We start from the raw sequence: 11,110 nt of genomic DNA on the forward strand, positions 1-11,110 counted from the left end.
TGCCAGAGAGATATGTATACTGTAGCTAAAGTAATACTAAGTGTATGTTGTGTAGTAAGCTGTTAGTTGCCCATGTGCCTCACCCTAATAATTTGGTTTATTTTCACCAATTCGGTATTGTAAACACATCGTTCGTGGCCGGTGTGTGCTTGTTTGCCTATAACCTGTTTTAGAGAAATGTAATCATCGAATATTGTAAGAACTTTCATTGTCTGTTTATATGTAAGAACGGCCTATGTTCTGAATTCTGTCGCTGTACATTTCAAAAGTGCTGAACAAATAGTTATATTGACTACGTCCGTTGTCTCTCGCTCATTAATGTCTTAATCAAAATTACGGATTGCCTCTTATCCGCTTGTCGTTGTCACGCCCTGACCATAGAGAGCCATTGTTTCTCTATGGTGTAGTAGGTCAGGGCGTGACTAGGGGGTGATCTAGTATATCGATGTCTATGTTGTGTTCTAGTATCTTTTCTATGTTGGTGTTTTGTATGATTCCCAATTAGAGGCAGCTGGTAATCGTTGTCTCTAATTGGGGATCATATTTAAGTAGTTATTTTTCCCACCTGTGTTGGTGGGATCTTGTTTATGTTTAGTTGCCTGTGAGCACTTCATTGACTTCACGTTTCGTTCATTCTTTGTTGTTTTGTGCGTTTCAGTTAATAAACATGTGGAAACCATATCACGCTGCGTCTTGGTCTGATAAATCTTACGACGAACGTGACAGTCGTCCCCTTATGCCATAATTTGTACATCTCAATTGTTAGTAGAAACCACATTTGTTTAAGCAAGTCAGCCATATTTGTTTTTAACAGGCAGTACATGAGGATGAATGAACTGTAGCAGTGGTAAGGTGTTGGGACTGCTGTTGGGCCCTAACAGTTTGTGGGCTCCGTTTGTCACCGTTGTAGTGCAATTAAAGTATTGTTTAGTGTTGTGTTGTTGCTTTGCTGGCATGCATCCCACATTTTTTTTGTTTGCCCCACTAAGATTTACATGTTAGAATCGCCACTGCCATCAAGTATCATCAAGTATTCTCACGGCTTGTGAGAGCATTGTGAACTGCTGTAGCACAGTTGTCTGAGTTCGCACCCAGTGTTGGGCAATCGTTTTGTATGAATGGAAACTAATGTTGGTGTAGCATACTGTTTTTATTTAACCAATCCAAAGGCTGCTGCCTACCTGCCTCCAAAGGCGCCTAGCTTAGTAGGATGGGATTTGAAAGCAGCATCATGTGATAACGCATTGACATTCCACCGGCACGAGACATTTGAAGTCGCATTATAGCCACTATAGCAGTGTGAGAAACTAGTGCTAGCAATTCAGTGAACAGCTATCCCAAAATGGAAATATCTGACATGAATAACAAGTAACAGAATCGATCTCCTCAGTACCTTTTAATGAATGAAGTTGACACCGACCAGAAAAATTATTGGTCGCTGCTTCATCATTGTGGACATGACAGGTAAGCTTGCATGCATGACATCATACAGTCTACGATTTATTCAGATAGCTAAATAAGCTAGTTTACTAACTGTTTAAGAATGAATAATATCAAATCAAATCAGATGTTCTTTGTCACATGCGCCGAATACAACATGACTGGAGTCTCTTTGACAATATTTCGGGCTTTCCTCTGACACCGCCTAGTATATAGGTCCTGGATGGCAGGAAGCTTGGCCCCAGTGATGTACTGGGCCGTACGCACTATCATCTGTATCGCTTTACGGTCAGATGCCGAGCAGTTACCATACCAGGCGGTGATGCAACCGGTCAGGATGTTCTCGACGGTGCAGCTGTAGAACCTTTTGAGGATCTGGGGACACATGCCAAATCTTTTCAGTCTCCTGATTGGGAAAAGGTGTTGTCGTGCCCTCTTCACGACTGTCTTGGTGTGTTTGGACCATGATTGTTCATTGGTGATGTGGACACCAAGGAACTTGAAACTCTCGAACCCGCTCTACTACAGCCCTGTCGATGTTAATGGGGACCTGTTCGGCCCACATTTTTCTGTAGTCCACAATCAGCTCCTTTGTCTTGCTCACATTGAGGGAGAGGTTGTTGTCCTGGCACCACTCTGCCAGGTATCTGACCTCCTCCCTATAGGCTGTCTCATAGTTTTTGGTGATCAGGCCTAACACTGTTGTGTCGTCAGCAAACTTAATGATGGTGTTAGAGTTGTGTTTGGCCACGCAGTCATGGGTGAACAGGGAATACAGGAGTGGACTAAGCACACACCCCTGAGGGGCCCCAGTGTTGAGGATCAGCGTGGCAGACATGTTGTTGCCTACCCTTACCACCTGGGGGTGGCCCGTCAGGAAGTCCAGGATCCAGTTGCAGAGGGAGGTGTTTAGTCCAAGAGTCCTTAGCTTAGTGATGAGCTTTGAGGGCACTATGGTGTTGAACGCTGAGCTGTAGTCAATGAATAGCATTCTCACATAGGTGTTCCTTTTGTCCAGGTGGAAAAGGACAGTGTGGAGTGCGATTGAGATTGCGTCATCTGTGGATCTGTTGGGGCGGTATGTGAATTGCAGTGGGTCTAGGGTATCCGGGAGGATGCTGTTGATGTGAGCCATGACCAGCCTTTCAAAGTACTTCATTGCTACCGACGTGAGTGCCATGGGGCGGTAATCATTTAAGCAGGTTACCTTCGCTTCCTTGGGCACAGGGACTATGGTGGTCTGCTTGAAACATGTAGGTATTGTAGACTCAGTCAGGGAGAAGTTGAGTACACGTCCTGGTAATGCTTTGAGTACCCGTCCTGGTACTCCGTCTAGCCCCGCGGCTTTGTGAATGTTGACCTGTTTAAAGGTCTTGCTCACATCGGCTACCGAGAGCGTTATCACACAGTTGTCCAGAACAGCTGTTGCTCTCTTGCTTGCTTCAGTGTTACTTGCCTTGAAGTGAGCATAAAAGGCATTTAGATCATCTGGTAGGCTTGGGTCACTGGGCAGTGGTGTTTCACTGTGACGCTAATATTGCATTTGTAATGAGTAGGCTTGCATTGTGATTAAATCATAAAACTATCACACCTGTGCATTTCTTATCAAGATCGGGGGTAAAATAACCCTGGACATATTTGAAATGGGTAACTACATCAAGTCCATTGGAGGATTGAGTTATTTGTGCCAGAAGTCCATGGGTTAGAATCAAACCCATGTCAACACAGTAGGCCTATATGTGCACACTGAAGGCAGCGGCCCTAACTGCTAGACCACGCCAGGCCACAATTGAACTACATTTTTAGTTAATTCGTAACCTTAGGATACACTAGGAACTTGTATGTCCTAGCCTAGTGCAGATCAATATTTATCTTGCATTATTAAGCTGTATAAAATGACGAGTGAGTTAAGAGTTAAGAGCTGACATCTGTAGAGAGAGCCAAGGAAGGAGAGAGAGGGAGTGGAGTGAAATAAATAATGGTTGAAGAGACAAAGAAACAGAAAGAGAAGCACCAGAGAGAGAGGAGAGTACACTTTATTATTCTGCGGGCTTTGCCTACAAGAGGCAATTTAATCTGTCATGTTGAGCATGTTTGCTGTTGGCAGAGAAGAATGCATCATTGTTTTTATTATTTAAGCAGGTCTGCAGAGCTGCTGCTGTTGGAGGAGTGTGTGTGTGTGTGTGTGTGTGTGTGTGTGTGTGTGTGTGTGTGTGTGTGTGTGTGTGTGTGCGTGCGTGTGTGTGTGTGTGTGTGAAGGAGCAGGGGGATGCACGCTCAGTTAAAAAAGAGCAACGGGAGGCTTCACTTCCCATGCCTCTTCACACTTGACTCCATCTTTGTTTCTGACATCCACTCTCCCTAGAGCAGAGTTGAGGACAGTTCCCAAATAAACATTCTTAAACAGTCACTCTCTCTCTGCACCAGTGCCACTCATGGGGTTACTTCCTCCCAACTTACTTCTGCTGATAACAACTCAGCACTCCTCTTTCTCTTTGCACTGTAGTAGCTAATTGTCTCCACTGCATAGTATATGTGACCCAACACCTCTATGTAAGCACATTGTCATTATTTGATTTTATGTGAGAAGAATCTGACAGCGTAGGGAATGTTAAGTTTGTCAGTCCTTTACCCATTCAGAGACAGGTGATTGATACATATAGTGTATTATTATGGTGTTACAAATAATAATGTAACCTTTATTTAACTAGGCAAGTCAGTTCAGAACAAATTCTTATTTACATATTTACAATGACAGCCTACACCAACCAAACCCGGACGACGCTGGGCCGATTGAGTACCGCCCTATGGGACTCCCAATCACGGCCAGTTGTGATACAGCCTGGATTCGAACCAGGGTGTCTGTAATGACGCCTCTAGCACTGAGACGCAGTGGTCTCTTGAGAGCCCAAATGGTAGAAGTGAATGTTATATGTATAAAGTGTATTATTATGGTAGCGGTGAATGAATATATGTCTCTGCGTGTTTATGTGAGAGAGGGAGATCAAGAGTCCTTGTATCTGCTTCCCATGCATGCCCTTAGGACAGACGGACATGTGAGTTGGACCTTCTCGGACAACTGCCCGGTGTGACTCACCCTCTCTTTATTCCCCTCGATCCAAAACTGCACTGCCCACTAAGGAAGGGGGACATGTATCTCGGAGAGACCTTGTTAGAATGCTACGCTAATTTCAGTAATAGTGAGAGGAAGAAGAAATGAGGAAGAAATAAACAGAGTATAAATAAATCCTCAATAAGATACAGTAATTAGATCAATAGTCATACTTAATGACAGACACATTTTCTCTCAGCAAAAGGAGCCTTTATTGGTGGTTGTTTCATATAAATACAGTTTGTACATTGTTTGAGTGAACCACAACAGCGCAAACCTTTACGACAATCAGAGCAGAGCATCTGAAGAGAGACACGCGGTACCATCTAAGGGCCCTCCAATCAAGTCCCTTCTTATGCACATCAAGATGAGACAGAGAAAGAAAGGACGAACACAGACAGGAACATAGATCCACTTACACTGCATGATCGCACGATAATGTATGATAATGAAAGATGTGCTTGATAAGGGGACGAGGGAAAGCGGAACCCCTACTGCTCTCCACCACCTGCCACTTACACTCAGGGCTCTAAAGTGCAACCATTTTGGTCGCATATGCTCTTAGATATTTTGCTTTGCGACCTGACATTTAGTTTGGGAGCACCAGTGCGACCACGAAAATTAATCACCCCAGATAATAATTGTTGTGCCCTCGAGAAAAAAGCGAGTGAATATTAGTTCAATCCAAAGCCTACATGTGAAGAATATTAAAGAATGCATCAGTGATTTGTATTTCTTGCAACTTTCTGAAGATGTTAACTGCAAACTAGGCACACCGACACTAATCACTGCACGGACGCTCAGGCCACTAGAGCCACACACACCTGTTCTCTGGGGGAAAATCTAGCTTCTAGTCTGTCTGTTGCCAACCTCTCTCACATTTCTCTGTGAGTGGGGTGATAGGCTTCTGAGAAGAAGTGAGATAAGTGAATGAGGAAATCAGGATTTATTTACTTGAGCTGCAGATCCGTAGGGCTTTGAAACAGAGAGGGTGATCCAGACGTGATAATCAGTCTCAGCATGGGTTCCTCTATACTCCCCCGTCGCCTTCTCTCCTCTGTCAGTCTCTCTGTCTCCCTCTTCTCTATCACTCTCTTCATGCTGTCAATATCATTTTGTATCTCCTCGTTGCCTATTCTGTTCATCTGTCAACTTCACTTCTGTCTCCTAATGCATTCGCAACTGAGGCAATTCAAGGATCGGGCTGCGGTTCGCTCGCTCTACAACCAACACACTCCTCTCAAAAACACCAATGCTGTAAAAAGTATCATCAGGAACATTCAGGAATGTCATATTCTTATATTTTCCTTGAAATAGGATAGATTGTTACGGTCAGATGATTCTTAAATAGACTGCTTCCAGAAAGCCAAGCCCATGTCTGAGATGTGCACTCTATTCCCTTCATAGAGCTCTGTGTTTGACCAGGGCACATATGGCTGCCATTTGGAACGTATCCCAATTTACAGATAAAGTACATGGCCTGTGAGTCACTGCTGTTCTGGCAGGTCTACAGAGACGTGGACAGACACACTCTGTCCAGACCCATGCAGATGGACTGGTGTTTAATACGCACAGACTGCCCTCTACTCTACTCTCCTTTTACAGACAAAAAACAAAGGTCCAGTCCAAACACAAACATGCTTCATCTGACACAGGGCTCGCCGCTCGCCGATCCCTCTCCTCTCCTTTCATCTGTCTGGTGAGGTCTCCACTGGAGGTCAGGAATTATAATGAGACCATGCCAATCCCAGAGCGAACTGTTGTCTGTGTTGTTTTAGTAATTCCCCAAAATTATTTAGCACTATTTCTCTGTTGAGGTCTGCAGGGGTGCTCCTCCATTCACTCTATATATTTTGGGGGGGGGGATATTTAAACTTTTTCTACACTTAAACATAGTTTAGATTCTTTGTTTGAAGTCATACTAAATACTATAGGCTACAATATTCTCGACAAACTGATGTTGGATTAAAATAGTAGCTGTAATATGAGCAAACGTATTCAAAACATTAACACAACATTGAGATTTGCATGAAAACCACGAACAACACAGCTATGCGTTAAAAGGTAAAAGAAACCCCCAGAAAACATCTGATTATGTACATCAGAGATAGTGGGTTAGTGTAAAGCAATACTAACACTGTAAATACCTTTGCTCTTTTTTTTTTTTTTTTTTTTTTTACTGAATCCTGCTAAAATAAATATCTTGACACGGCTGCAATAAGTGCGTTCACAATGTCGATATAGATCTCTCAACAAGAATAACAAATACATGTGAAATACACATGTCTGAAATAACACATAATAACACATATGAAATAACACATAATAACACTTATGAAAGCAGAACCCGAGAGAGTAAGTGGTGTAACAGAGGTGGTTTGGGATGGTTGCTGATAATGGCCAATGCAGGGGACTCAGTCAGGTAGAGGATATCATATGGAAACTGGACAGTAAAACATGTTGTTCTGTTGTAAACAGAGATCTTCCTCCAGGGATGCTGCGTACTGGGCTAATAGTTCAGTCGTGCAGGGTAATTGTCTGACAGAGTGTTCAGAAACGTTCAACAGTGCCTCAGACAAGTCAGCAGCAGGACAAGTGAAATCCATTTGATAGATCAGTGCAATACAAATAACAACGTTGCTTTGTTCAACGGTTCATCTTACCATTTCTCCCATCCTGGTCTCATAGACTAGATGTAACATAGTGCATGTACATCCAGGACACTAAAATTAGTATGATATGTAACGTTTGGTATGGTTCAGTGGAGGCTGGTGGGATGAGCTATAGGAGGATGAGCTCATTGCAATGGCTGGAATGGTATAAATGAAACGGAGTCGAACATGTTGTTTCCATATGTTTGATACCGTTCCATTAATTCCATTCCAGTCATTACAATCAACCTGTCCTCCTATAGCTCCTCCCACAAGACTCCACTGGTATAGTTACATAAGACAAAAGGCTAATTAAGGCAAAAATAACGCAAATGTCTAGCATCCAAAAGTTGCGTATTCGAATCTCATCAAGGACAACGTAAGCATTTTGGCTAATTAGTAACTTTGCAACTACATCCTACTTTCAACTACTTAGCATGTTAGCTAACCCTTCTCCTAAACCGTAACCCTTTAACCTGACTCCTAAACCGTAACCCTTTAACCTGACTCCTAAACCGTAACCCTAACCACTCACCCATAGCCTAGCAAACATTAGCCACCTAGCTAATGTTTGAATTAGCCACCTAGCCACCTAGCTAATGATAGCCACAAAAAATTGGAAATCGTAACATATCATACAAATTCTTAATATATTGTAGGAATTGCAATGCGTAACATATTACAATTGTAATTCATAACATATCACACAAAATGGATAATGGAAGTCCACAAATTACTACATACATACGAACATACATACATACCATATTATACTAAATGGAGTGTCTCGTATAGAATAATACAAAATGCTCTGAGACCAGGTTTCAGCTTTTCTCCCTCCAGCAAATTGTAAACCACATCAGCTGCAATAGTTGGATATGTTCAATTGCTTTCATGTGCTGTATAGCGTGACAGTTATATTCAAAACAAAATGTACAACAGAGACCAACACAGACCACACAAGCCAAGCCATGTGCAGTAGCAGTAAATGAGCAAGTGTTTGTAACGTTACAGCATGGCAGGGGTAGGCAACTAGATTCAGCCGTGGGACAATTTTTGTCGAAGCGTATGGTTGGAGGGCCGGAAACTAATTATAATAATCTGTACGCTGCAAATTGACCACAACTAAGCCCAAAAAGAGGTTGTATTTGAAAATAGCAATCATTTCATACCTTAATTGTGGGGGGAAATCACTTGTGGGCCGGTTTTGGCCCGTGGGCCACCTGTTGCCGACCCCTGCAGTATGAGTTCATTTGGTATGCTTAACAATGACATTTCAAAGAAACAACAAAGTTATACAGAGAACCAACCAAACATAACTGTACTATGTACAAGGAGGTCCACACAAGAGATTAACTGATCTTTCAGCACTGTATCAGAGAGCATTGTGTGTGGCACCCTATTCCCTATGAGCCCTGGTCAAAAGAAATGCACTATATAGGGAATAGGGTGCCATTTGGGGCGCATCTGTGGCTGTGGTAAACTACAAGCAGTGTGTGAGCTGCTGTCCAGCAGTACTGCTGTAATCTTTGCCAACCCAGAAGTAAAATGTCACGTGATTTGGTCAGCTGCTTAAAAAAAATTCTGTGTTCATACGTGGTAGAAATTGAGAGTTCCCGGTAAAAACAGTCTCCACCCTCGCAAAAGCAAGCTCTCTGTCAAAGTCCCCCCCCCCCCCCCCCCCCCCCGCCCCACGCGCAAAGCACTCGAAGCGAAGCAGTTTAAGTACCGCCTTTGCCCAATCCTGATATGTCCAAATGACCAGTGGCGGAAAACTGGAACTGATGCTGCTCGTCTCTCACCCATCCCATTCAGTCCTGGCAGATTCTCTCCATCTAAATGCATCAAAGCAGTAGCCACTCAGATCACTGTAGCAGAGATAAGCACATCTCATGGTGCGTTGCACCAGCCAGAATCCATCATGTAGATGGTAGGCTCATACATACAGGTAAGTGAAAATCACATCACATCATTAAGGCAAAGGAGAGATCTGCTCTTTTTACCCTGTGTGTGTGTGTGCATTCGTGTGCATGGATGTGTCTGTATGTGCCTATGTGCGTTTGTGTCTTTGTGTGTGTGCTTCTTTCTGTATGTGTGTGTACAGCTGTTCTGTCTCATTCCATTCCATCTCTCTCTCCCCTTGTGGGTAATTAGTGTGATTGGAGAGAGATGGCGTTGATGAGGACATTCACCCAGTTGAGTAGACAGCATGGCGCCAGCTCTCTCCCAACCCACAGGAACAAGGCCAGCCTATTGTCTCCATCACTACAGTGATCAAAACCAACACGGCTTTCTGAAATAAGCAACCATACATCCTGCAACATTGTCAATTAACAAATCTGTTTTGAATGAGGTTTGGTACACATTCAGCTGCCTCTCTTTGGCATAATCTTCTCTTGAACCTGCCATCTGAAATGTAAAAACATTCTATTGAATTTAGACATTGAGTGTTTGGTCTATTTTTGGTTTCAGTATTCAGTTCAACTGTATGGGAGCTACCGACCTTTTGGTTTAGGACGGATGCCTTTTTGGCTGAACTAGTGTCTGCCTGAGAGAGTTTGTTTGGAGAGAAGAACAGGCTACCTGGTACCCCATGTTAAATTAATCAGTTGCAAGGCGTGTTTCATTTAGTGGCTGTCTTGAGGAGAAATGCAATGTCTGAGTGAATTCTGTCCTCCTTCTTACAGACTGTGTCCACTGAGACGTGTCTCTCGCACGCGCGCGCACGCACACGCACACGCGCACACACACACACACACACACACACACACACACACACACACACACACACACACACACACACACACACACACACACACACACACACACACACACACACACACACACACACACACACACACACACACACACACACACACACACACACACACACACACACACACACACACACACACACACACACACACACACACACACACACACACACACACACACACACACGCACGCACGCACGCACACGCGCACACACACGCGCACGCACGCACACACACGCACACACGCACACATCCCATTAAATCTGAATGAATCTTAGAAGTCTACCAGACACAGTAACATAGGAGTGGCAAGGCAGTGGATTCTGTCCTCCTTCTTACAGACTGTGTCCACTGAGACGTGTCTCTCTCTCTCTCACACACACACACACACACACACACACACACACACACACACACACATCCCATTAAATCTGAATGAATCTTAGAAGTCTACCAGACACAGTAACATAGGAGTGGCAAGGCAGAAAGAATAGGTATCTAATTACAACGGGATAAGTAGATATTCTACACCCCTAATGATTTACGTTTTTGAATTCAGTACTCCAGATTCAGATTCAAAACAACATCCTGGTACTTTGCCAGTCAGGAAAGGTAGAGGAGAACCGATAAAATCAAACTCTCTCTGTGGTTAACAGAAGCTAGCGGTATCAAAGGAGCAGATTCTGTTGGTTTCTGAAGCCATTGTATTATGTTGAATTTATTGTCTTCCTAGAAATTTGGCTCTAGGGATTTAATCGTTTGGGCAATAAGCTCAGCCCATTCCTGAAAGCTAAGACTCTCCGGAACATGCATGACAGAAGACTGTGTTAGCCCACTTATCTAAAGCCCATAGGCATATGTTCAGGAAGTTAATGTAAAGGATGAATGCAGTACTGTTTCTACCATATTGACACTGAATATAAATATAGAATATGGAATTAAATTGAAATGTAATTTTAAAACTTAATGCAATATTCATTAAATTCAGTTTCAAATCATGAAATACAATTTGAATTGATGAATTCAATTAATAAATAAGGCATTACAAATGCAAAAATATTGATTTAAAATGTAAAATGTTGATACAAATGTAAAATTGGGGAATTTAAATACATGTGTGTGAACAGCTGTGG

Source organism: Salvelinus namaycush, chromosome 1 (genome assembly GCF_016432855.1).
Source record: "Salvelinus namaycush isolate Seneca chromosome 1, SaNama_1.0, whole genome shotgun sequence".
NCBI lineage: Eukaryota > Metazoa > Chordata > Actinopteri > Salmoniformes > Salmonidae > Salvelinus > Salvelinus namaycush.